At 35.0% G+C, this 26987-nt stretch overlaps 1 pseudogene; it reads left to right on the top strand.

Moving 5' to 3' along the window:
- Positions 1-1175: 1175 nt before the first annotated feature.
- LOC142631642 (putative disease resistance protein RGA3) lies at positions 1176-23581 on the top strand (annotated as a pseudogene).
- The last annotated feature ends 3406 nt before the right edge of the window (positions 23582-26987 follow it).

The following is a 26987-nucleotide window of genomic DNA, read 5'->3' as shown; positions in this document are numbered from 1 at the left end:
ACTTCCATAGCAATTTAGAAAAGGAAAAATGCATCATAAGCTCCAATATTGTTGTTTCTTGATCCTTTTTACACGGCAGATTAGTAAGGAAGTTGCCCCTGAAACTGGATAAATGCATGACTTTGATAGTTTCTTAATTTTTTTGGATATGAACAAATGGGTGAGCTGTGATTCTTGTGAATGAGTTGGATGTCATTGGTTGTTGAGGATGCTTGCCAAAAACAGATCACATAAGTTCTACTTTTTTTTATGGTTGATCACGTAAGTTCTACTCTGACATGCGTAAAGCTTTTTGAGTCATTAGACAATTGATGACGAGCCATGTCTTGCTATGACCTCTCATAATCTTTGCTGCCGTAAATTGCAGCTGAAACTTTTTGTCAATTGTCATTAATCCCTTGCAAGAGATAAAAGTAGCCTTTGGAGATTGAGGAGTCTTTTCGGATCTTCTCCAAATTGTTTTGGACATTCTTTTCCCCCTACTTATAATTATACTGTTGTCATCTTTACGCACTTGAGACAATTTGTCAAAGTGTGTACATGTACAGATATATAAATGATAGCAGATATTATCTAGCAAGTAGAAGTTGTAATTAGAGCTTTGAATATTTGTTCACTGTGATGCACTTGTACCTCTTCATCACACTTGAATTTCTCACGAACAACACACAATTAAAATCTCTCACATGGGAGAAATTCTTTTGTAATTTAATGAAAAGTGAAAGAATCATTCTCATAGTCAATATCATGTTGATAGTGAAAAATAGACTGTTATAAATGTGGATGGACTAATCCTTTATCTCCTCTTCATCTACTTGAACACACTACACTAACGTATTTGAAAATCACATAACCAAATAGGGAGAATATTTTCCGCAGTAAACTATACATTCAGGATAAGCTGCAATATCTGCTTATGGTGTGAGTAGCTCATTACATCACTAAATTAAAATATCAGTAATCTTTCCTTGTGTCAATTAGAGGTCATGTAGTTTGGCACAAACTGGACAAAGATTGCTCATTTTCCAGTTATTAAGATGAATATTTGATACATCCTGCTCTAAGGTCAAATAATTTAAAACTGGTATGTTCTCTCAAACCTCCTTCTGTTTGCTGTTTCACTTTGAAGTTGTCTAACTGCTAATGATTTGTTCTCTTCTATGCTTTCTCTTTTTTGCTTTAAATATATTGCCATATTCTTTGGTTGATGATCTCAGAAGAGTTTTATGTCAAATCTATAATCCATATATGTGTTCATATATCACCAAAACAGTCAGATCAATGAATTGTAGTTTGCCACTATTTAATATGAAAGTCATTTTTGTGCGTTATATTAGTTATTATACTCCATATATGTGTTATTATACTTAGGTTGACACTTTTAGTTGCTGATGTGGATATAACGAACTAGGAGCCTGGGATGTTAAAAAGCTAACAAAACTAACAACACATGGATTCTCATTATTCAAAGAACTAAAAATTTATTAATCAGTTAAATATGTTACCTCAATATGCAGGCACTGGCATATCTAATGTGTTCAGCTGGAGGAAACATTTATTCATGGACCTTTTAACCAACCCCGAATCCAACCGAAGAGCTAAATATCTTGTCATTGCTCCAAATTAATTGAAAGATGTGCAAAGGATTGTGGTGCAGAGCGGTCTAGGATTTCCCACATTCCAGATATCTATTTTAATGAATGTATTAAACAAGAAGCTGTCTGAAGATCATGTACATTATTAAGATGGATGACCAGTAAGTTTCAGACAATTAATATCTCTGACATGGTAGAAGTTCTTTTGTAATATAAAAGGAAATGGAAAATAATCAGTCTTCTTTTTGGTCAATCATATGTCAATGGTGAAAATTAGGCTATTATATGTGGATGGACTCTACTCTAACATATTTGACAATGTCTTCGACAGTAAGTGGAAAGCCACCTATTGTTCTTACATGAGCTGTACATTTGCAAGAAGCTGCAATATGTGCTTATGGTGTAACTAGCTCATTGCAATATCTGCTTATGATGTAAGTGGCTCATTGCATTACTAAATTACAAATACATGTGATCTTTCATTGTCCCAAGTAGAGGTCATGTAGTTTAGCACAAAAGGTTCTAAGATTGCCCATGTTCCTGTGATTAAGAAAAACCTTTGATACATTCTACATTCCTATTCTAAGCTCGAAATCATTTATAATTTCTATGTTCTCTTCTGTTTGCTGTGAAGTTGACACACTGTTCGTGATTTGTTCTATATATATATATATATATATATATATATATATATATATATATATATATATATACACACACATTACCATATTCTTGGGTTAACAATGTCCAAATAGTTTTATGTCAAACCATTAATTCATATTTATGTAACACATATTTATTGCATAATTTTTGTGTATCTTCAATTTTTAGCTATATTTCATTGTGGTTATTCCGTGATGGTTGGATTTCTTTTAGCACATCAAATATTTTTCAGAAATTAAGAATTAAAAAAAAAAAAAGTAATTCATTTGAATTATCACCCCCCTTATTTTTTCATATTCTTTATTAATATTTAACTATGATTTCTGTAAGCCATAGTTAGCAACACTTGACAATTCTTTTGATGTAATTGCCACCTGTAATTTCTTTTTTATTAGCGAATACTTTTCCCTTGTCAAGGATGCTTCACGATTATTTGGGGCTGGGGTAACCTTTTATCTCTTCAAGAACTGAAGTTCAGGAGCAGGAGTGCTACTACCTACCAGCAAAGCAAGTGGCCCACTCAGTTTCCATGGAAAGCTAAATGAAGAACTGAAGCTTGAATTGGTTCCAAATTTCCAATCTAATTGTTTCATTGAAATTTGTGAGTTGCCACATTCTCTTCTTCATTTCATTTGTTTTCTTTCTTCCATCAAAACCTAATATGATTCCTTTTGATTCTTTTTTCTTCTTTCAATTTGATATATTATTATTATTATTAAATTTGTTGTTTTTATACTATTTATAGATTTTCGTTGTCCTTCATATCCCAATTAGTACTCATGCACTTCAGCACAAAGTGGTCCTAGATACGCCCTATTCCCAATATCCAGATAAATATATGATTCCTAGTCTAAGCTCAAAATAATATTAAATCCATATTTCTTCTCAAAGGTCCTTTTTTCTAACATTTCATTTTGGAATAAACTAGTTCATTTTACAATTAATTTACCATATTTCTTATCCATTTATTAAAGCGATTTCCCTTCAATGTTTGTGTCAAACTTGTATATCTATGTTCTGCAACATATTTTGTTGCATAGCATATGTAAACCTTCAAATTTTTGTTTCAAACAAACCCCTCAAATTTTTTGGATATATTTTACCTAGGAAATTTTGGTCCACCTGTTACTATTGCATTGTCTTCACTATAATGTTTTGACTTATTAGTTTTCTAATACTAATGGCTGTTATAGAATATTAAGAAATAGCATTTTGTATATGCTTTGGTCATAATCTGATTTCATTTTAGAAATGAAAAGCTAGAACCATATGCTTTCTTAGTCTCTCTATATATCGACCATCTAGCTATCACATCTGCTGCATATGTTCATTTGAGGACTCAATATGCCTCCTAATTGCAGCCAGGAAACAACTATAAAGTTCATATATATGCTTATGTGCACAAATGCATGTATTCTAGAACCATGCAAGAATCCCATAAGCCAATTCTTGAGCATCATTCATCTCTCTTACATTTCTCTCTGTTATAGGGGATAAAAGGAGCAACAAAACCAATATATATGAAGGCATAAATACACTGTGAAAATGGCTCTACTTGACCGCATGCAAAGAAATGGTTACAATACCAAAAGTCCTATCAGCCCCTCTTTGAAGCTTCTCCAAGGTAATTCCAACCATGCCATCGTGGTTTAAGCATCCTACATAAACTTGTGTCTTGGTCTTGGTGGTAGAGAGGCTTCTGGTACATGCTTAGACCGTCACTTTTAAACCCTATATAGCATTTTTAGCTTGGTATATTTGTTAAAGGCTTCATTTAATCTTGAATGAAATTTCCATGACTTGAACACACTTTTATAAGGTTCAAAGTGGTTGCCTACCTCCTCATCTCCTACATTTGGAATGGATCTTGACCCAGAAGGAATATGTTCATCATTACAAGAAATGAGTTCCCACCAAATTGAAGAAGGCCAAGAATTTGAGACATACTCTCAGCGTTAGCACCAAACCTTCTTGGGTTGTCAGGTTGGATGACGATGAAGATGAAGAAGATCCTGAATTCTATGGAAGCCCAGGTTATATTTTTTACACCCTTACTTTGTGCAACACATTTATTCCCTTGTTTTTTCTTTCTTTATTATTTTACTGCTTTTGTGAGGTAAAATGGAAACACTCCAACATGGTTCCTAATTCTTAATGCCCCTTATCATTTGATTTTCAGCATTTGAATGAAGGCTGGCTCCTGAGGGGTACAAGGAAACCACTAGACATAATCCAAGAGCAATACATAAGAATTTTGGGAAGCATGTTTTGGAAAACACTGTCAATCTTACTACTAAAAATAAAAACAGATGCCTACAAGTCTTAGAAGGACACTAACTGAAATTGTAACTGAAAATTTGGCATTAGCTCTCTGTTGCTATTGAAAGAGGAAAGCAAGATAATAAGGGTGAGCAAATATGGATAAGGTTGTTTTAGTGAAGGAGTATCTAATGCATAAACTTGAGCCCAGGGAAGATGTGCTTTCTCCAGTGATATCCAAGTCTGTGAGTCCAAAGAGAGCTTCTGTCAGGAGGGACTATTTGTTGGAGATCCACACTACAATCCCTAGTAGCCATGTCTACTACGAAAGCTGAGTATATGGCGGTAGCTGAAGCTGCAAAGGAAGCATTGTGGTTGACAGGGCTAGTCAAAGAGCTTGGTTTGAACCAAGGAGTACAGTTGCATTGTGACAGTCAAAGTGCCATTTACTTGGCAAAGCATCAGGTTTATCATGCTAGAACAAAGTATATTGATGTGAGATTCCACAAGATAAGGGAGTTGACTGCTACAGGTGAAATTATTCTTGAGAAGATTGACACTTCAGAGAATGCAGCTGATATGTTGACGAAGCCGGTACCTACAAGCAAGTTCAAGCACTGCTTGGACTTGATTAGTGTTTGTGGCTTGTGATAGCCCGTAGGGGCTAAGGTGAGTCCATTGGCAATAAATGCTAGCCATTTTTGTTGACTTGATAAGTTTCATGATGGTGATATTTTGGCTGAAGTGTAGTTATAAATAGAGGTGGAGCAAATGAGTTCGGAGAGCATGTAAGGTACGGATTGTAGGAAGTTAGTGTCTTGCAAATTTGTCTAAATACAATAGGGTGTTCTTTATCTATTTGTGAGAGAATCAAGGGTGTATTTGGGGTTTGGTTTGTGTGAAAGTGTCTTCAAGTTGTTGTTGTAATCTCCACAGTTATAGTGAAATTTATTCTATCGCCTCCCGTGGACGTAGGCATATTGCCAAATCACGTAAATTCCTTGTGTCATATTTTTTTTTTCTCTTTCTTTAACCTTGTGTAAACAAATTATTTCACCAATTTTCACAACATTTTTCATTAAAAAAAAAAGCTTATTTTTATAATTCTATAGATCCATTTCTTTTAAATTATTTTTTTATTATTCTATAGATCCAATTTTACTATCAATTTTCATATTCTAATATTATATTCTTTATCTATTTATTGTAAGGCAAAAGAAATATGGTTCGAAAGAAAGATCGCAATTTTGGGAGTATGTTGAAGAACTAAATGGTCGTTTCAAATGTAAGTTTTGCGAATGTAATTTTGCTGGGGTGCTACAAGGATTAAAACACACTTAGCTGGAGTTAAAGGTCACGATATTGATATTTGTAAAAAAGTACCTAGCCTAACAAAAAACTTAAAGGTGCATCGACTTCAAGCAAGGCTGAGGAGAGGAAAATTGGCTCAACTTCAATATAGAAGGATGACACATTAAGTGGACTCTTTAAAAAGGTGAGTGATGTTTGTAATCAATGATGTAAATTTTTTATTATTAGATTATATTTTACCACAATTTTGGTGGTTGAGATAACTAATTCAATTAGTGATTTTAAATGTTTGAATCAAGTAAAACATATTAAATTTCATTAATGAATTTTTTTGTTATAAGAAGATTGGTGGGGAGGGAGGGGTGTCAAAAAGTCACACACTTTGACAAAGCTTAGACATGTGGCAAGTGGTGATTAGATTACTTTTCTCTAAGTTCTAATGGTGGACTTATATGTAAATGATATAATTTAATCACACGTTGACAAATGTGTAAGTTGTGTTAAAGTGTGTGAGCAATTGTGTGTGTCCCTAGAAGAACATTAAGTAGTCTAGTCAATTTCATAATCTCTGTACAACCATTTTTTTGACTATTAATTTTTTACAATTTAATAGTTACAATAGGGGTGAGGAGATTTGAACATTGGGTGTCTCAATTAGAAACATAGTAGATGTCAACCAGTTGATCAACAAGATTCTTGGCACTAAGTCTCTAACTACTAATTATTGTATGAAAAATTTAGAAGGGAAGTTTTGTCATAATAGTTTTTATCTAGCTCCACTTATATACTTTTATATCTAGACCTACCTATATATGGTTGTTTATTTCCCCTCCCCCCCCCCCCCCCCCTTCTTTTTGGAGTCATATGGCTGTTTGTTTATAATATAATTGCACTCTACTATGTACCATCTACAATCTTTCTATTATATTTTCTCTTATGCAGAGTAAGGAAGAATACAGAGCTGAAATTATGCTAAATGTTGTTGTGGAGGGACTTTTAGCCAAGTTGAGATCAAATGTTATAGAGCACCATATTAGTTTAGAGCGGGGTTTCAAGAAGGGGCTAATAGACCTTCTTATCTTGTTAACCCAGATTCAACTCGTGTTAAATGATGTTGAGAAAAGACAAGTAAGTGATGAGTTTTTGAGGAGCTGGTCAGCAAAGCTTAGAGATGTAGCTTATGACATTGATGATGTGCTGGATGAGTTTGGCTATAATATTCTTCAGCAAAAGGTACTAAGCTCCTATTTACTCTCCAATAGCATTGTATCCCCCCTCAATATGGCAGAAAATATTAAGACCATCAATGAATCATTAAATATACTTAAAGATGACATTGCTAGTTATGATCTTCGAGCGGAGTTTGTGAATTCGATCCCTGAGATTAGCTTTAACATGGAGATAGACTCCTTCCTTGATGATTCAAAAGTTAATCAAAATGTTGGAAATAACATTGTTGAAGCAACCTATTGTGATAGTGTGACAGAAACGATGGAGACTCTTCCCCAATGTGAATTAACAGAATATGATTATTGGTCCATATTCAAGAAAAGAGCATCTGCAAATGAAAGACTTTTAACTCTAGATTTGGAGAAAATTGGAAAGGATATTGTTAAAAAATGTAAAAGGGTTCCATGGGCTGCAAGATTTTTAGGGGGAATAATGTACTTTATACATGATAAAGGTGAATGGCTATCGATTCAAAATAATAAAAATTGGGATTTACTGAACGATGATAATAATGGAGTGTTTCACATATTAAAGTTAGGCTATGATCATCTTCGAACACCATCTTTGAAACGATGTTTAGCATACTGTGCAATTTTCCCTAAAGATTATGACATGAAAAAGGATGAAATAATTCAGCATTGGATGGCTGAAGGGTTCCTTGGACCATCTAAAGAAGCTAATATGGTGATGGAGGATATTGGTAACATGTATTTCAATATTTTGTTGGCCACTTCCTTTTTCCAAAATGCTACAAAGGATGCCTATGGTGAGATTATTAGTTGCAAAATGCATGATTTGGTGCATGATTTTGCCATCCCAATTTCAAAATCTGAAATTATGATTTTGGAGGGAGATTATGTGGATAATGTTAGTAAAGTACAACATTTATTTGTCCGACTTGATGGTGAAACAACACCAAGAACTTCATTTAGTGGAGATGGTTTCATAAAAATGCGCACATTGATTTCAAAAAATCTAGACTTTGATGACATGTTATCAAATTTTAAATGCTTACATGTTTTAAAATTATTCGGGCACAGTGTAATAGGGTTGCCAAATTCAATTGAGTAGTTAATACATTTGAGACTTCTTCACTTTTTTTTTTATAGGTAATAATAGCTTTATTGATAAAAAGCACCATGAATTTACGATAGTAAACTTACTGCACTAAAAAGAATACAAACTGATCAAAAAGAGAGACTAACAGAATTAACTTGAGACATATTAACCAAAGAATGACAATGTATAGATTACACAAAAATATGAGGCGATTGACTTGCCTTCAAACATTGCCATTTTTTGGTGTGGGTCGAGATGAAGGTTATCGGATCAAAGAATTGGGACCATTGAAGATTCTCAGAGGAGAAATAGGCATTTTCAATCTAGGGTACGTGGAAGATGAGGAAGAAGCCAAAAGTGCAAAATTAAAAGAAAAGGAAATATTCAAGTTGGGATTATACTGGGAATATTCAATGGCAGTTGATAGGTATGATAAAGATGAAAAGGTGTTGGAAGGCCTCCAGCCTCACCCAAATTTGAAAAGCTTGAGAATCGAATTCTATGGAGGAAAGAAATTTCCATCATGGGTTGGTTTCCTGCTATATCACAATTTGATTCAGATCTATTTGAATCGGTGCACGGAATGTGAAGAAGTTCCCACTTTGGGGCATTTACCTAGTCTTAAGGTTCTTGAAATATTTGGACTGTGGAAGGTAAGAAGTATAGGAAGTGAGTTTTACAGTTACAATGAAGGGAGTCACAGATATACTACTGCATTATTCCCGGCATTGAGAATACTCAAATTGCTTTTTATGAGTAGCTTAGAAGAGTGGAAGGGTGCAAAGGAGTTGACAAGTGCAGGTGAGGTGTTGTTGGTGTTTCCTTGCCTTGAGGAGTTGATTATTAGAGGGTGTAATAAATTGAGAGATTTGCCAAACTCAGTGCGCACCTGCGTTTCCCTTCAGAAGTTCTTAGTACAGGATTGTCCTAAGCTGAGGTCATTGCCAGGTGTCCTGTCCATAACAACACCACCCAGTGGGGTACAGTGTTATACATTGTCTGTTGAATATATGGAGAATGGGGATTGTTTGTCTTCTACTTCCTCCATTCACGCCTCCCTCCAAAAGCTCAAATTGTATGGGTCTGTCCTATTCCTGGACCAAATTCAATACTTCATTGCCCTTAAAATTCTGTGGATGCAAGAATTTGGTGAAATGGTAGCTTTACCAGAGTGGTTGGGCAACCTTTCCTCTCTTCAAGAGCTGTATATTGTGGATTGCAAGAACTTGGTGCATCTGTCCACCAAGGAAACCATGCAACACTTCACCAAATTGAAAACGGTGATGATATATGGTTGCCCCAAATTGAACAATCAGATTGACCACAATCCATTTATTCAATTTCCCTATTCGTAAGTTTACTCATACCTTATATCCTCTTCTGTTTGTAATGGGTGAGAGTATTAGTACTTAATTGGACACCACTAAGAAAATGTATAAATGCTACAATTTTGGTTAATGATTCTTGAAATAAATAGTAGATATTAATATTACCAACCACTCTGTTAACACTTGAAAATTTCAATTTATGAAATTACTATTTGCAGTCATTTGTCTTGGTGCTATTCAAATTTTGGTTTTTGCAAATCATCACAAGACTTAAAAAGTTGCTAAAAGCATAGTTTACTTGTACAATTTAGGTCAACCACATTCCAGTTGTTGAAATAGCTGACTCTGTTACCAATTTGTCTTGCTGCGATTCAGTTTCTGTTTGCTAAGCTATTTTCTTTCTGCAATTTATTCAAAAATGAAATTTTCTGGAGATTGGGAAATTTGGAATATTGGATTTATCAATTTTTTCAAATTTGAAATTTTCTTTCTCTTTGCATTTCTTGTAACCTTCATATTTTGATACTGTAAGAGTTCATGGATCAGTTCTTTTGCTTAGGGCTGTCTAAAACTTGACAGTAGATTTGGGCTAGGTCATAATTGCTCTGTTTATGAGGGTCAGTTTATTGTGGAGAAAGAGTCTAGTTGCATAAGAATGAGAAATTGGGTGGGTGAGGGTCTTGCTGATTTTCTTTTCACGTTGGGTGGGTGAGTGTTAGTTTTACTGTTCACTGTTAATGAAATTATGTGATCCCCAGTTCTAGTAGTGCAAGCAAATTTTAACTTAAAAAATTTCGAACAGCACTGAAGGTGTTGACGGTTCTAATATATCTATATATGGTTTTTACCTTTTGAAGGTACCCACATTGCAAAGATTTTGAAGACTAACTCAGGAAGCTGGCAGAAAGTTTGCTTCTGCGAAAATAATTAAGTTGATGACAACTCTTGCAAAGGCACTTTAGGTTTGCTTTCTCTTACCATTTGGGATATTGATACATTATTTACTTCATAAATGGTGATTTACAAAACCAAATTCAGTTTATATATATTTGTAGCCAATGTGCATATCTACAATGTATAGAGTTATGTTGAGTGCAGTCAAATCACCGAATTTTAGTTTGACGCTCTTTGACATGAAAGTCATTCTGTGCTTTTGGTGTTATTATAGCTCAGCGGCCTCAGCCTGAATAGTGTGAAATGCCCTTTGCTGTGACTCTTTTAGTTGCTGACATGGATATAACAAAGTAAATGCTAGTCATTTATTTGCCATTAGTCAGAAAAATTACAAATGCCTTTGTGTCACTGTCACCATTAATAACAGCAAATTCTGTCAATCATTTGGATAATTTGATTTGGAATTTACTTTTTTTTTCTTCTTTTTAGTTTATAGTAGAAACTGAGGTTAATGAATTATAAATATTCACAAATGGGCTTCTGTTAACAACCCAAACTGTTCTTTCTATAACATAACTTTTAACATATTTACCACAATAATCTTAAATCAAAGAGTAATAAAGTAATAAATGTAAAATTTTCATGGCAACAAAATAGACTTGCAAATTTTTTCCTTAGCTTTCCTAGTCTTTTTGTACTTACGAAACTTAGAATCAAACTGATTGTCAAACTCAGATTCAAACTGAATTGTCAAACGCTTTTTCATTATAAGGGCCAGTGCTCTTAATCGATACTCAAACTTGTAACAATTATCTGTGCTGCTTTTTGTGTGTGGTGGGTGAAGATGACACACCATTAGCAGCAGCTCAAGTGATTGAAATTGCATGTTGGGTTTTCTATGGTTTTCTATGCCTTTTGCTATCAGACTTAGGCCTCGGTCACTGTAGCTTCACTCCTTGTATAACCTGCGAGGTTTCTTTATAAATTATTCAGAATCCAAAAGCAAATAACTAAAGATAACAACAAACTTAAAAATAAAAATAAAAAATGAAAGAAGAAAGAATGAGAAAGTGAATTACATATTTGCCACACACACCTTGAATAAATGACTATGAAACCTCCTTATTAAGTCCATTAATCCTCATAAAATTTATAAGAAATAAAAGAAAAACCAAAAGTTTTGTATTACTGAGTAAAGAAAGTGAGATCAGTTTTTCTAGCATAATTGTTCCAAGACTAAATACTTTGCTCTACTTCAATACTTTCTCCAAAATGAACCTCAAATTACTCTCAGGTTCCCATCCTTATTTAGCAGAATTAATAACACCTTGTTGTGAAAATTGGGGGAAATAATTTGTTTACACAAGGTTAAAAAGGAGAGAGAGAGAAAATATAACACAAGGAATTTACGTGGTTCGGCAATATGCCTACGTCCACGGGAGGCGACAGAATATATTTCACTATAACTGTGGAGATTACAATAACAGCTTTAAGACACTTTCTCACAACCCAAACCCCAAATATCACCCTTGATTGTCTCACAACAATAGAGAACACACTATTGTATTTAGACAAATTGCAAGACACTCACTTCCTATGCAATTCGTAGCTTACATACATTCCAGAACTCATTTTGCTCCACCTCTATTTATAGCTACACTTCAGCCAAAATATCACCATCATGAAACTTATCAAGTCAACAAAAATGGCTAGCATTTATTGCCAATGGAGACACACATTTCGGCTAGCACACATTGATTTGCTCAGGTGTAGTTCTCCTTGATAATTCATGAATGCCAATGAGTCATCAAATGTGGAAGCAAGTCAACAATAGTGGCCAAGCAATCCTACATCATTTAATGCATGAGTGTAGTAATTCTTTACGTAAGATTAAATGATGAATTGCTCATCTTTGACTTGTTTGATCAAGTCCAACTTTCTAACATAGGCATGCATTCATTAATTGCCTATAGAGTCAAACAATTCGGCTATGCATGAATATGGTGAGAGTTGGTGTTGTTTCCTTGCCATTTTACACGGAAGTTAAATTCAAGCCATTTCAACAAATCTCCACCTTGACTTGAATTGTATCAAGCTTCACAAATAAACTCTTCAATCGCCTCCACCTTAGCCCCTACGGGCTATCACAAGCCACAAACACGAATCAAGTCCAAGCAATGCTTGAACTTGCTTGTAGGTACCGGCTTTGTCAACATATCAGCTGCATTCTCTGAAGTGTCAATCTTCTCAAGAATAATTTCACCTGTAGCAGTCAACTCCCTTATCTTGTGGAATCTCACATCAATATGCTTAGTCCTAGCATGATAAACTTGATGCTTTGCCAAGTAAATGGCACTTTGACTGTCACAATGCAACTGAACTCCTCCTTGGTTCAAACCAAGCTCTTTGACTAGCCCTTTCAACCACAGTGCTTCCTTTGCAGCTTCAGCTACCGCCAAGTACTCAGCTTCTGTAGTAGACATGGCTACTAGGGATTGTAGTGTGGATCTCCAACAAATAGTCCCTCCTGACAGTGTGAACACATAACCTGTTGTAGACCTTCTGTCATCTATATTGCCTGCATAGTCTGAATCCACATATCCTACCACTGAATTATCCCCATGTTGCTTCGCAAACAAAATCCCATATCCCGCAGTTCCATTCAGGTATCTGAATATCCACTTCACTGCATTCCAGTGCTCTCTACCTGGATTTGCCATGTACTTACTGACAGTACTCACTGCATGAGCCAAATCCGGCCTAGTGCAAACCATCGCGTACATTAAACACCCAACTGCACTTGCATATGGAACCTTTGACATGTCTTCACTTTCTTTTTCATTCTTCGGGCATTGATTGCTAGATAATTTGAAGTGATTCGCCAATGGGGTGCTTACAGAATTAGCATCTTGCATGTGGAATTTTTCAAGAACTTTTCTGATATAGTTCTTCTGAGATATCCACAGCTTTCTTGACTCCCTATCCCTGCGAATCTCCATACCCAAAATTTTCTTAGCAGTACCCAAGTCTTTCATGTCAAACTCTTTGTGCAACAAAGCTTTTAACTTGTCAACCTCATACATGCTCTTTGCAACAATTAACATGTCATCAACATACAGTAACAAGAAAATATAAGAACCATCATCAAGCATCTTAACATATACGCAGCAATCATACTCACAACGGGTATAATCAATTTGAATCATATAGGAATCAAACCTCTTGTACCATTGTCTGGGAGATTGTTTAAGCCCATAGAGTGACTTTTTCAATCTGCAGACAAGATTCTCTGTACCAGGTTTCTTGAACCCCTCTGGTTGTTTCATGAAGATTTCTTCCTCCAAATTCCCATGAAGGAATGCCGTCTTCACATCCAGTTGCTCTAATTCCAGATCCTCATGTGCTACCAAAGCCAACACTACCCTGATAGAAGTATGCCTGACCACAGGTGAGAAAACCTCATCATAGTCAATCCCATGTCTTTGTGAATATCCCTTTGCTACCAATCTTGCTTTGAATCGTTCTCCTTCTTTTTCTGATACTGCTTCCTTCTTTCTGAACACCCACTTGCAACCTATTGGTTTCTTTCCCTTTGGAAGTTCTGACAACTCCCAAGTCTTGTTCTTATTTAAGGACTCCATCTCCTCCACCATAGCTTCCATCCACTTGTCCCTTTCAGAGCAATCAATTGCTTCCTGAAAAGTGGAAGGATCCCCACTACTAATTACTAAGCAATAAGAAGCAAGATCCTCGAAACCATACCTGACTGGTGGTCTTATGTTGCGTTTAGGCCGTTCTGATATCATGTTGTGATCTTCTTGATCACTATTGTGAGGTTCATTCTCTTGCTGAGACTCCACTTCATCTAGCTCCACCTGCACCACTGATCTATTGTTGTTATTACTGCTTCCCTTTTCTTGAGACTCTTCTTCCTTTCTGAAGTCTTTTATCATGGACTTCTCGTCAAACACCACATCCCTGCTAATCACCACCTTTTGTGCCACTGGATCCCAAAGCTTGTACCCTTTTACACCTTTCTCGAACCCGAGAAAAATACACTTCTTGGATTTTGAATCAAGCTTTGACCTTTCTTCGATAGGAATATGAACATAGGCTGGACACCCGAATATCCTCATCAACAAGTAATCAACTTCTTTTCCTGTCCATACCTCCTCAGCAACTTTCCCATCAAGCGTAGCTCTAGGCGATCGGTTAAGAATGTAACAAGCCATGTTCACTGCTTCAGCCCAGAAGACTTTAGGAAGCCCAGCATTCAGTCTTATGCATCTAGCTATCTCACCAATTGTCCGGTTAAGTCTCTCAGCCATTCCATTCTGTTGAGGTGTTCTTCGTACTGTAAAGTGCCTTTTGATACCATGCTCTTCACAAAACTTCAAGAACTCCCCATCCTTGTACTCAGTGCCATTATCAGATCTTAGGCACTTGATCTTCCTTCCAGTCTGATTTTCTACTTCAGCTTTCCACTTCTTGAACTTTGCAAATGCCTCAGATTTGTGCTTCAAGAAGAAAACCCAAACCTTTCTGGAATAATCATCAATGAAACTCATAAAATACCGAGCTCCACCTTTAGAGACCACTTGCACCGGCCCCCAAATATCAGAGTGTACATAATCCAATATACCCTCTGTTTTGTGCGTGGCTGTTTTGAATCGCATCCTACACTGCTTTCCCATGACACAGTATTTACAGAAATCTAACTTACATGACTTAACTCCAGCCAACAGATTTCTCTTCTGCAATTCCCTCATACCATGCTCACTCATATGCCCTAGTCGCATATGCCACAAGGGTGTATCATCTTGCTCAGATTCAGTCACTGCAGCAGCTCCACCTACAATGGTATTGCCGTATAGCTTGTAGATATTACCTTCCACTTTTTGCCCCTTCATCACAACCATAGCGCCCTTTGACACCTTCATTAACCCATTCTCAGACTTATAGCAATAGCCATTAGAGTCTAGGGTTCCCAATGAAATCAAATTCTTTTTCACCTCTGGAACATGTCGTACCTCTCCTAATGTCCTCACCACATTATCGAACATCTTTATCTTAATTGTTCCTATTCCAACAACTTTGCAAGTAGCATCGTTGCCCATTAGAACAGAACCACAATTAACTGACTTGTAAGTGTCGAACCAACCTTTGTGAGGAGTCACGTGGAAAGAACATGCTGAATCCAGAATCCAAGAATCGATTAGCTTGTTGGCACTGGATGAAACAGATAGCATATCTCCATCTGAATCTGAATCTGCTACCACAACATTTGCAGATCTTGATGACCCTTCCTTGTCTTTGTCCTTGTCTCTTTTCCACTCTGGGCAGTCTCGCTTAAAATGCCCCTTCTTTTGGCATTTATAGCACTTCACTGTCTTGCTTTTGGATTTGGATCTGTTATAGCCCCTAGCAGAATTGTGATCTCTGTCTTTCTTCCTTCCACGTTCTTGATTACCTTTTACCATAAGCCCTTCACCAGAACTTTCACCCGAATTCTGCTTTCGTTGGTAGTGATCCAACAGGGCTCCTGAGATCTCTTCAAATTCCAGAGTCTCTTTCCCCCAAAGCAGGGTTGTAACCAAGTGTTCGTAGGATGCTGGGAGAGAGGACAAAAGCATCATCGCCTTGTTTTCATCATCGAATTTTATATCGATCCGCAACAAGTCACTGATAATTTTTTTGAATGTGTGGACGTGTTGAGCTAAATCCGTACCCTCTGCCATCTTAAGCTCATACAGCTTTCGCTTAAGATTAAGTTTATTTGTGAGGGACTTGGACATATACCGACTCTCCAACTTCAACCATATAGCCGCAGTAGACACCTCATCCATGACATCGTACATAAGCTCGTCTGCCAAACATAGTCGAATTGTACTGACCGCCTTCATATCGAGTTCTTCCCATTCGTCATCCGTCATCGTCTCTGGTTTCTTTGATTTCCCGTACAAAGCCTTCACCAAACCTTGTTGTACCAACAAATCTTTCACCCTTCTTTGCCATAAACCGAAGTTACCAGTTCCGTTGAACTTAACTACGTCTATCTTGGCAATAGAAGCGTTGATCTCCATTGAATAAATCAACCTGGAGCTCTGATACCAATTGTTGTGAAAATTGGGGGAAATAATTTGTTTACACAAGGTTAAAAAGGAGAGAGAGAGAAAATATAACACAAGGAATTTACGTGGTTCGGCAATATGCCTACGTCCACGGGAGGCGACAGAATATATTTCACTATAACTGTGGAGATTACAATAACAGCTTTAAGACACTTTCTCACAACCCAAACCCCAAATATCACCCTTGATTGTCTCACAACAATAGAGAACACACTATTGTATTTAGACAAATTGCAAGACACTCACTTCCTATGCAATTCGTAGCTTACATACATTCCAGAACTCATTTTGCTCCACCTCTATTTATAGCTACACTTCAGCCAAAATATCACCATCATGAAACTTATCAAGTCAACAAAAATGGCTAGCATTTATTGCCAATGGAGACACACATTTCGGCTAGCACACATTGATTTGCTCAGGTGTAGTTCTCCTTGATAATTCATGAATGCCAATGAGTCATCAAATGTGGAAGCAAGTCAACAATAGTGGCCAAGCAATCCTACATCATTTAATGCATGAGTGTAGTAATTCTTTACGTAAGATTAAATGATGAATTGCTCATCTTTGACTTGTTTGATCAAGTCCAACTTTCTAACATAGGCATGCATTCATTAATTGCCTATAGAGTCAAACAATTCGGCTATGCATGAATATGGTGAGAGTTGGTGTTGTTTCCTTGCCATTTTACACGGAAGTTAAATTCAAGCCATTTCAACACACCTGGATCCGCATTACTACTAGACCTAAAATATTATTCAATTAGTTAAATATGTTGCCTTGTTTGCAGGCACTAGGGACAGCAATTCTGTTGTGTTCAGCTGGATGAAGAATTAAATATTATCATGTTTTAATCCCCTCCCAAGCCAACAGATGTTTTAGTTGGTAAGTTTTCTCAATTTTCTAATGTTTTCTAGTATATAAAGTATTGATTCAATCCAATAAGTGTATTATTCATTTCAATTGTCCCCTTCTTCCTCCCTTTGTTCCAACAACATTTTCGAATCTGTTACTTAGCATTTGAAAAAAAAAAAAATTGATAATCCATTATATTCTTAGGAATAATTATTTTTGCATGATTGGTGTTGGTAGTAGCTTCTCAGTCAACTGAGGAGAGCCTTCATGAAATTATTTATACATGATTTGAGTTAGTAGTAGCTTTTCAGTCAACTGAGGAGAGCCTTTGTGAAATCTTTTGCTCATTTTCCAACATTTGAGACCATTTCATTATAATGCAATACCCTTACAATTTAGGCATGAAGGTATACTTGGCATGCCATCACCAACCTCATTGTTTTCACTGTTTTTGCTATTTTAAATTAATAATGTGTTGCCACTACTTTTTCATGAATCTAATTATGTCTTTTGTTCTTTATATAACCATTCAATCATCGCCAATCAATATTGCATACATTAAGCTTATCCATTTTGAAAATTTAAAAATCTAAGTAAATGGAGAGATTTAGATTTCAAGATCATGTAAAAGTTCCTTACGCATAAAAAATGTAGGAATTTTTCAAGTTAAGGGGGGAAATGATTAATCTTTTTCTCGATTGTGGTGTGATATTTGCTTTTGAAATTTTTTCTGCTTAATGTTTTTCCCATTTTCATATTTCGAATGTTTTAGTGGATTGTTTGGACTAGTGATTTACCTTAGTAGAATGAATTCGCCAAATCATTTGGATATTAATACCTGGAAACTTGCATCTAAAATGATGTACTCTTGAGTCTTTTATGCTTGTCGGGTATGTGAGCTGCTGCATTGTTTTCATATGAGATGGTTATTCAGAATCATTATTGCATACTATAACACTTTGTTTATTGTTGTTAAAATTCTGTTCAGCAGTTAAAATTACTTTATCTGTTACTGATGGCCCTAATCTTCTGGTCTTGATGAAGACTGACGATTTTCTTCAAAAACTGCATACTGTACTTATGATTGCAGAAAGCTGATCCATCTGCTCCCACACATTGCCTCACCCATTTTGGAGGTCCAAGAGTGTCCATTACCAATAGATAGCTGGATCATTCAACTGGTAGCAACTGAATTTTATGTGATGTCATAGAAAGCCAATAGTACGTCCGTGTAAAACAGACTTCCTTTTTGTTCTCCAAATCTTACTTTTTATTATAATGCATCAATAAGTTCAAGTACTTCAACTCTCTTGCTTGTGAAGGCTTATCCCCCCTTCCACTGACATAACATAATGCTTGAGGATTGTATTGTTTTCCATATTTAATTCCAATGCTTGCTTAAATGTGCTGGAAAAAGTTGCAAATGATTGATCTTTTAAAATTTGAAAATTTTATATTATTCTAGGATGTCAACTAATAATCAGTTTTTTTTTTTGGGGGGGGGGGGGGTAAGGGCCATGGGGGGACAACTTATCGTATAATTCCTCAATTTACTAGAAATCTAACTTTTTCGTTGCATTTTAAAATCCTAGCATTATATTTATAGCTGTTAGCTCATTCTTAGAAGTTAACAAAACTTAAGCTAAAAAGAAATTGAAAATTAAGAATCACTAACTAGCATGAACTTAATTATGTTGTTATTTGGGCATTAATTTGTCAGCCTTAATGCACCCCTTTATCAATAACCACCATTACTTGCTCTTCTTGACCAATCCCAAGACAGGGGAAACAAAGAATATGATATTGCTGAAAATAAAGTATGGCTCAGAAAAATTTCTTCTTCCGATACTAATAACAAATTCCAAGACCTGCACAATTAGAAGGTGAGTTTGTAATTTTACTTAAAAAATAAAAAATAAAAAAGGTGAGTTTGTAATTAGTTTAGACATCATTGCATCTTTTCTATCTTGATATTCTTATATATGTATTTTTAAGTGTTGATGTCGTTGCATCATTGGACAATATATCAAATTTTCTAATCCACAGGTCATGTTGGCAATTCTTAAGGTAAAAGAGCTGGCCACTTCTAGTTTTTGAATCAGAGGAATTTGATGGAATGGAAACTTTTCCTAAATGTTTAGGACCTTTCAACTGTTCAACTATAGAATCTTCACAATTGCAAGATCTAAATGTCTCTTCCCACGGCACACGAGCCATGCAATGCCTCACCTTATTAGAAGAACTTATTTGTCATTGCCCCTAATTAAAGGAAAAATGTGCAAAGGGGAGCAGTGCAGAGTGGTCCAAGATTTGCCATAATCCAAATTTCTGCATCAATGAATGCATTAAGCAAGCAGTTTGAAGATCATATACATTGTTAAGACAGATGTCCAGTAAGTTTTCTCCTAGCTCATCCTCTCTTCTTCTCTTATAGCTTACTTTATAGTTTATATCGACCTAGGAATATTTTCGTAATTGCTCCCATTTTTTTTTTCTCTCTTCAGTTTCCCTAAATCTTTTTGTTTTTGGTTATTTTCTATTTAATGAGTTCAATATGTTGCCTTAATGTGCAGATACTAGGGACAGCGTATCTATTGTGTTCAGCTGGAGAAAAAGTAATTACATTATGGATTTTTAATATACTCCCAAGCTAGAGGAAGTTTATAAGAGTCATTAAGCTTACTCAAATATTCTCCTCTCGTCTAATATATGAATTATAAATGCAATCCAATAAGTATGTCATTCGTGGTAATTGTCCTCTCTTCCCTCTCACTTTTCCAGTTTTCCTACAAATCCTTTGAACCTTATTATATTTACCATCTTGATATTTTGATAGATGTAGTTTTCAAGTGTTGATGTCATATCAATATTTGTAACCCACAGGTAGCACTTGACAATTTGACATATAAGAGCCAAAAGTAATTTCTGATGTATCAGAGAATTCTTTTCAAATCCCAAGGATACCTCACATACCACCATCCTGGAGCCTAACCTTCTTTGGTGATCTAAGTTGTTGGGCCAACTTTGGCACCTATATGATCTTTGTTGGAGGCATTAAATTTGTGATGATGTTGGAGCCTTTCCGGAGGTGTTGGGGAAACTTTTCATCTCTTCAAAAACTGAAGTTCAGTTACAAGAACTGATACTACCTACCAACAAAGCAAGAAGTGAGATCCCTTTCCATGTAATGTTGAATGAAAGTTTGCCGGAGTGAATGAGGTAAGAGATCTTATAGCAATGTGAATCCTAGGAGTTCTGTACAGCTAGATGTTTTGTTTCTTACTGTTTGCTTTGAAATGGATATGGAAGTAGCGGGAGTGGCCCATCGGTAGAATATTGTTGATAGTCCAAGAATCACAATAGAGGGAATTCTAAATTGATTCCATTGCAATTATGTCATCAAAATTTGTGAGTTCCCTCATTTCTCGTCTACTTCTCTTTTGATTTCTCTCTTCCAACAAAACCTATCAATGTTCCTTTGTTCTTCCTTTTTCTACTTCCAATTTCCCATACTATTTGCTAAATTTGTTAGGCATTTACAATTTACAGATGTTGGTTATCCTTCATTTCCCAATTAGTGTTCATGTACTTCGGCACAGAGTGGTCCAAGAATGCCCTTGTAACATCACAATAAATTGTTGTGTTCTCTCGCATGTCCTTTTTTTTCTTTTCTTTTTTCTCTAACACCACTTTCTAATAAACTGCTATTTCCAAATATCTAGTTATATCATAGAGATATCCCTTCATTTTTGGTGGAAACTTCTATTTCCATGTGGTGCATCATATTTTGCTGCATAGCATTTGTAGACCTTCAAATTTTTGTTTCAATCAATTCCATTAATGTTGTTTTGTTTTGTTTTGTATTTAAAAATTCTGGTCTACTTCTGATTATTGCATTGTCTTCAAAATAAATTTTTGACCTGTCAGTTTTCTAATAATTTGGGCTCTTTCTTTATACATATTTCAAAAGTCATTTTATTGTATCACGTTCACCCTTAGGTGTATGTGTAACTTATGGGAAGAGATGCTGAATGTATGACTGTGGCTTTTAACATTATCATTAAGTGAACCTGGAATAAGTCCATTATATTTTGTTAATATCATAAATTATTTTTAAGTTAATTTTCAATTTTGAGAAATAATCAATGACATTTATTTATTTAGTTTGTCCTAATTAGAATTGTGCATGAACTTAAATTCCAATTTACCGTTCCCCATAATCTTGAGATTCAACTCAAATTGAACTAGACCCTGATTGCATTTTTTTTCTGAGATCAAGTTATGACTTTAGATATGCCATTTTACTTGTAATTAGATTTCCTGAAGATTGCACTAAAACCATGTTGATTTTGTTGTCTTGAGTTTTCTCTCTCTCCCCTCAGAAATATCTAGTGGTCAGTCAACTTGGACCATATTGTACATTATTTACATGTTTTGATCAGTATATTATACACGACAACACTTCCAGCAAAGCAATAGGTGAGGCCATGGATTTTCCTGTGCTTATGGAATAGTTGCTTCTATCAAATGACTTCAACAGCTTATTGGATGATGTGGTAGACATCTATAGTTAAGTCTTTTTACTTGTGGGTTGCCTCATAAGCATTTCACTAAAAATCATTTGTACCTATCTCTATTGGGACATTTAAAAATACAATATTCGATTAAGGTTTTTGATATGAGCCAAGATAAATGAAAGATAACTTTGACTACTTAGTCAATTAGAGGAGACTAAGCTCCTGAACTTGAGGAGAAAGGATTGTTGGGATTAATTCTCTGCTTAAGTTCCATTCCTTTCTTCATAGTACATAAATAATACTCATAGTGAGATAACTATCCTAACAAATTGGAACTAACTTCTATCAAATATAAATTTTAAACAATATCAACCTAATCTACTACTGGTTATTTATCCCCATCTGCTGCTGCATAATTATCTGCCATGTGGCCTTGGGACACAATAGTTTTCCATTTATTCTGGTGTTTTCTTCTTGTCAACTTACTCTATTTTCATACCCAACAGGTGACCATACTGATTGCACTAGATCATGCAATTGTTCGGAGGATAGACCCCACTCACTTACATATAAGGCGATTATTCGAAAAAATTTGTACAATTTGGTTTTGTACCTTAGAAATTGAAGTGAAAAGTTCTATAAGTTTAGGATCAGTACTGATATAAGTGGTTTAAGCCACCACGGTGTTCCTACATTCTCATAATGATTTAGAAAAGGCTAGATGCGACGCATGCTTTGCTATCTTTGTTTCTTTTAACAGAGCAGATTAGTAGCAACTTGCCTTTGAAGTGCTTGGATGGTATCCTTTTCGGGCAACACTAGACAGTTAATGACCAACCATGCCCTGTAATGACCTCTCACTGTCTTTGGTGCCATTAATCACGGATGAAATGAGCTTTGGACATTGAGGACTCTATTTGGATCTTCTCAAGATTGTTTTGAGCATGCTTTTAAAACCGAATATCATACTTATAAACTGATATTTCATCATTCCTCTATTCTGTTTTCCCAATACTAACTTTTTCTCTTTGTCACATGATTATATTGTTATCATGTGTAGGAAAATGCAATTGAGACAATGTCTATTGTTTCCAGCTGGAGGAACAATTTATTACAATTGCTAGCAGACGTACAAGGAGGAAGCTGGAATGGGGGCAACTTTGAGTATGAATTCAATGAATTCAAGGCAATTGGCCCTAACTGGAGGAGAGCTATGCATAACAAAAGGCAAACCCTAAGTGTATCCAAGCTTTGTTAAAAAGTCTGCTTCCTTGTTCCCTTTACAGTAGGAATGATTTAGCTGGAGATGGGATGTCAAGCTTGTGAGGGGCCACTAGTCTCTAACCATCCCAGCATAAAACTTTGTTGAAGTAACAGTATCAGTAAAGTCATGGATGTATGGATGATTTTTTCTTAATTAAAAAAAGTGCTAGTTGTGCTAGGCTCTTGGCATGTTGGTGAATTGTTTGTTTAAGGCAGAAGTGGAATTAATTAATGAATGTGCTGATAATCTGGTTGATATGAACAAATTTGGGTGAAGAGTTGGTTGGGGCAAACCAAGAATCTCATGAGGACTAGACCAATTTGTAACTTTACCTTTCTTCCAACCTTTGGTCCATTGGTCATAATTTTTTTTTTCCCCGTAATGTTATGTTTTCATTTTCCCCAGCTAAAGTTTGACCACGTGAATCTATTGCCACTAAATCCTAGGCTAATAAGTCCTTGTTCATATATGAATTTTCTACTGGCATCCACCAATTTGGAATCTTATATAATTAATTCTTTGTGACAACTGTTGTATTTTTTTTTTTTTTTTTTTGAATTCTTTATATCGATCAGTTTGTAAAATGATTATATATGTGTAAGAGGCTATTTAACAATAGTACTGAAAATGTGACGGCAATTGTTTTGAATTTTTTCATTTTCAATCTAATATCAAAATCGACATTGATATGCTCAATTGCTTGTTGCTGAAATGTCATGCTAAGACAATTTTTAGTGGCTAATCGATCATGTTTCATGAACCTTGAATACTATAAGATGGATGAAATGTCAGTTTTGGGCCGTTACTTCTATATCAATGTCATTTTCCAACCAAAGCTGAGTCCACTTGATTTACCCATAGCAGGGAATCAAAATATGCCTAACAAAACTAAAGTTATCAATTATTGATTTCATTTTATTAACGTCTACTTTAGTTTCTTGACCAAAAATTAGTTTGATTAAAATTTTTTCATCATGCCAGATTCTCCTTCTATGCAATCCTTAATCTTTCTCTATGGACCTGTACTTGAGTCTAGCCATGGGACAATCTCTTCAATTTCATTAATAACTGGATTGGCTTTGTTTGGTTGGGTTGAAAAGTGGGTGGATAGAAAATGAAAATATTTTTCCTATAAAAAGAAGACAAAAAGAAAAAAAAAATGATGATTTGGTTTCAAGAGAAAATAGGAGTTTGAAGTGTCACTAGGGCCCAAAAGCCAATAAGATTACTTTTCTATCCATCCTCCAACTTATTTCAGCAGCTCAATTGCATTGTCCTCTTCCTCTATTCAACATTGTGCGGTTTTTTTTTTTTTAATTTTATTATTATGATTATTATTTGTTTTAACAGACTTATTCACCACTGTGCTGTTGTTCTGCAAATGCAAATTTCAGCTGACTACCCTATTGAGAAAATGTTAGATTGGATTATGTTCTTTTCATTTCATACTTCAGATTTTGCTTGTATTTTCAATAGTCCTTCCAAAACGTTATAGGCCAATTCTGTTCATTTCATGTACAATTTCACACAATTTTGCTTTCTTAACACGTACAATTTGAAATTGTTTTGAACTAAGTAAATGGGTTGAGCCCAAAAAAGGGAAAAAAAAGACTAAATGGGTTGAAAACCAAAAGTCATTGCTGAACCCAAGTCCAAATAAAGGACTTGAGTGTGGGCGATTGGAAAGTATCTATATAGGATTCTGGGATCTGGACTTAGTCCCACTGCCGCGGAATGAGGCCGTTCCATTACCACTTCTTTTGGGTGTTTTAGCCTTTTAGGTCTTGAGCCCATTCGGGCTGCACCCATTCTTGGGCTGTTGCCTCACTTTTTTGGGGCTTTCCCTCTTTTCTTTACTATTGGGCCCATAGCTCCTAGTTGTGGGCCATTTTGTCCAGGGCTTCTTCTGTTGACCTGCGGGTCCTTTGTGCTTGTTCTAGCCCAAATTCACGAAGTATATTTTCTTCAAGTTTTGCGTGTCTACAAATATACTAATAATTATCATTATTATATGTTCACCTTTTTTAAGTATTTGATTTAACTAATTTATTTACTCACTTTTTTATTTTTTTTTTTAATTTTTTTACAAGATAGAATTCTACTCTAGCCTAATCTAAGTGTATATGTGTGTGAAGGTCCCTCCTAGAGACTTGAACCCCGGCCTTTACCCCAATTTTTAGTATATTTTTTTAGAAGAAAACCTAAAGACTTTATCGAGAAGAAACGGCTATATTAATTGAAGTATGGAATAAAAAAATCGATGGAAACTATTTAAACAGCATAATCCAAGATATTAAGAAAATGCCTAGCTAGACCATGGGCAAGTTTATTACCTTCTCTCCTTGTATAAGAGCAAAGTAATTGACTGAATTTGATCTTTAACTAATTAAATTTTGATAAATTATTTTTTTAATTATGTAATATAAGAAAAAAAAAATTAATTCTTATGCATTAGGGTAGGGAGGACTCTACATGTTAATCAAGGTGGTCATGACTTTAATTTTTTTTTATATACCTTAACTAATTTAGTTACTTTTTTTTTTAGATGAAAAAAAGGGTATAAAAATAAAGTAATATATTAATTACGATACCTTAACTTTATAAAAGCTCATCTTTAGTATTTTTTTTTAAGAAGAAAAGCTGGAGACTTTATTGAGAAGAAACGACTTTTATTAACTGAAGTATGTAATAAAAAATAGATGGACATTCTCCATCTAAACAGCATAATATAAGATATTAAGAAAATGCCTAGCTAGACCATGGGCAAGTTTATTACCTTCTCTCATAGTATGAGAGCAAAGTAATTGATTGAATTTGATCTTTAACTAATTAAATTTGATAAATCATTTTTAAAAATTATGTAATATAAGAAAAAAAAATTTCTTATGTATCAACAATACCACCCATATTTGTGTTGCCATGGATGGATGTCACTCACAATCTGCACTCTAAGATATAGTGCTTGTTTCCAAATGCTTTGGAAAACCATAGGTAGTATCAATCTAAGATTAGGTGAAAAACATAGTTTATAAGTTCATCTATGTTACTAACTAGCATCCTAACCTTTTTACAAAGCCACTCAATCTCAGATTGACAAGGTGAGCGGCGTAGTTTAAGAGTTACCTTATTTCAACTATCGCAATGGATCCCTATTTTCTACCTTTGACAAGCCTTTTTATTTTTATATTTATTTATTGAATATACCTTTAACAAGTTAAATTACATGTTTTGTGACATAAGATAATATCCTAAATCTAGTAATAATTAGTAATTATGATTTGCAACATTTTTCAATTGCAAAAATACCTATTTAATTTAAGACAAAGACGCAAGGAAGAACCAATGACCTATATGAAGACTAACTTGAATTTGCCACGTTATCCATGTAGTTATATAATGTGTTCAATTGGTAATAGATTAGTGATATTGTGTCATTCAATTACTAACGTTGTTAAATAATCTAATTCATTGTGCGTTTATTAATTTGTAGGATGGTGATGATGATTCGGCTGTGGATGACCATTCTCCCAATGATCAACGCTTATCATCCAATGACAGGCATTTGGCAATGATGACGTAGATTGTGGGCCTTATTTATTTTGATAGGAGTGGGCCTTATTTTGGAGTAGCTAGTTTGACATTTTGATATTTATAATAAAGTTTCAAACTTTGATATATATATATATATATATATATATATATATATATATATATATGTGTGTGTGTGTGTGTGTGTGTGTGTGTGTCGTAGTTAGAAACTTTATTATAACATTCTAGACAATTGGAATGTATTCTTTTGTGCATAACATTCTACGCAGTTGGAATGTATTATTTTGTTCATAACATTCTAAACATTAGGGATGTATTATTCTATGCATAAC

Source organism: Castanea sativa, chromosome 4 (genome assembly GCF_040712315.1).
Source record: "Castanea sativa cultivar Marrone di Chiusa Pesio chromosome 4, ASM4071231v1".
NCBI lineage: Eukaryota > Viridiplantae > Streptophyta > Magnoliopsida > Fagales > Fagaceae > Castanea > Castanea sativa.
The sequence above is the reverse complement of the archived record's forward strand: the minus strand, read 5'-3'. Positions and strand labels throughout refer to the sequence as shown.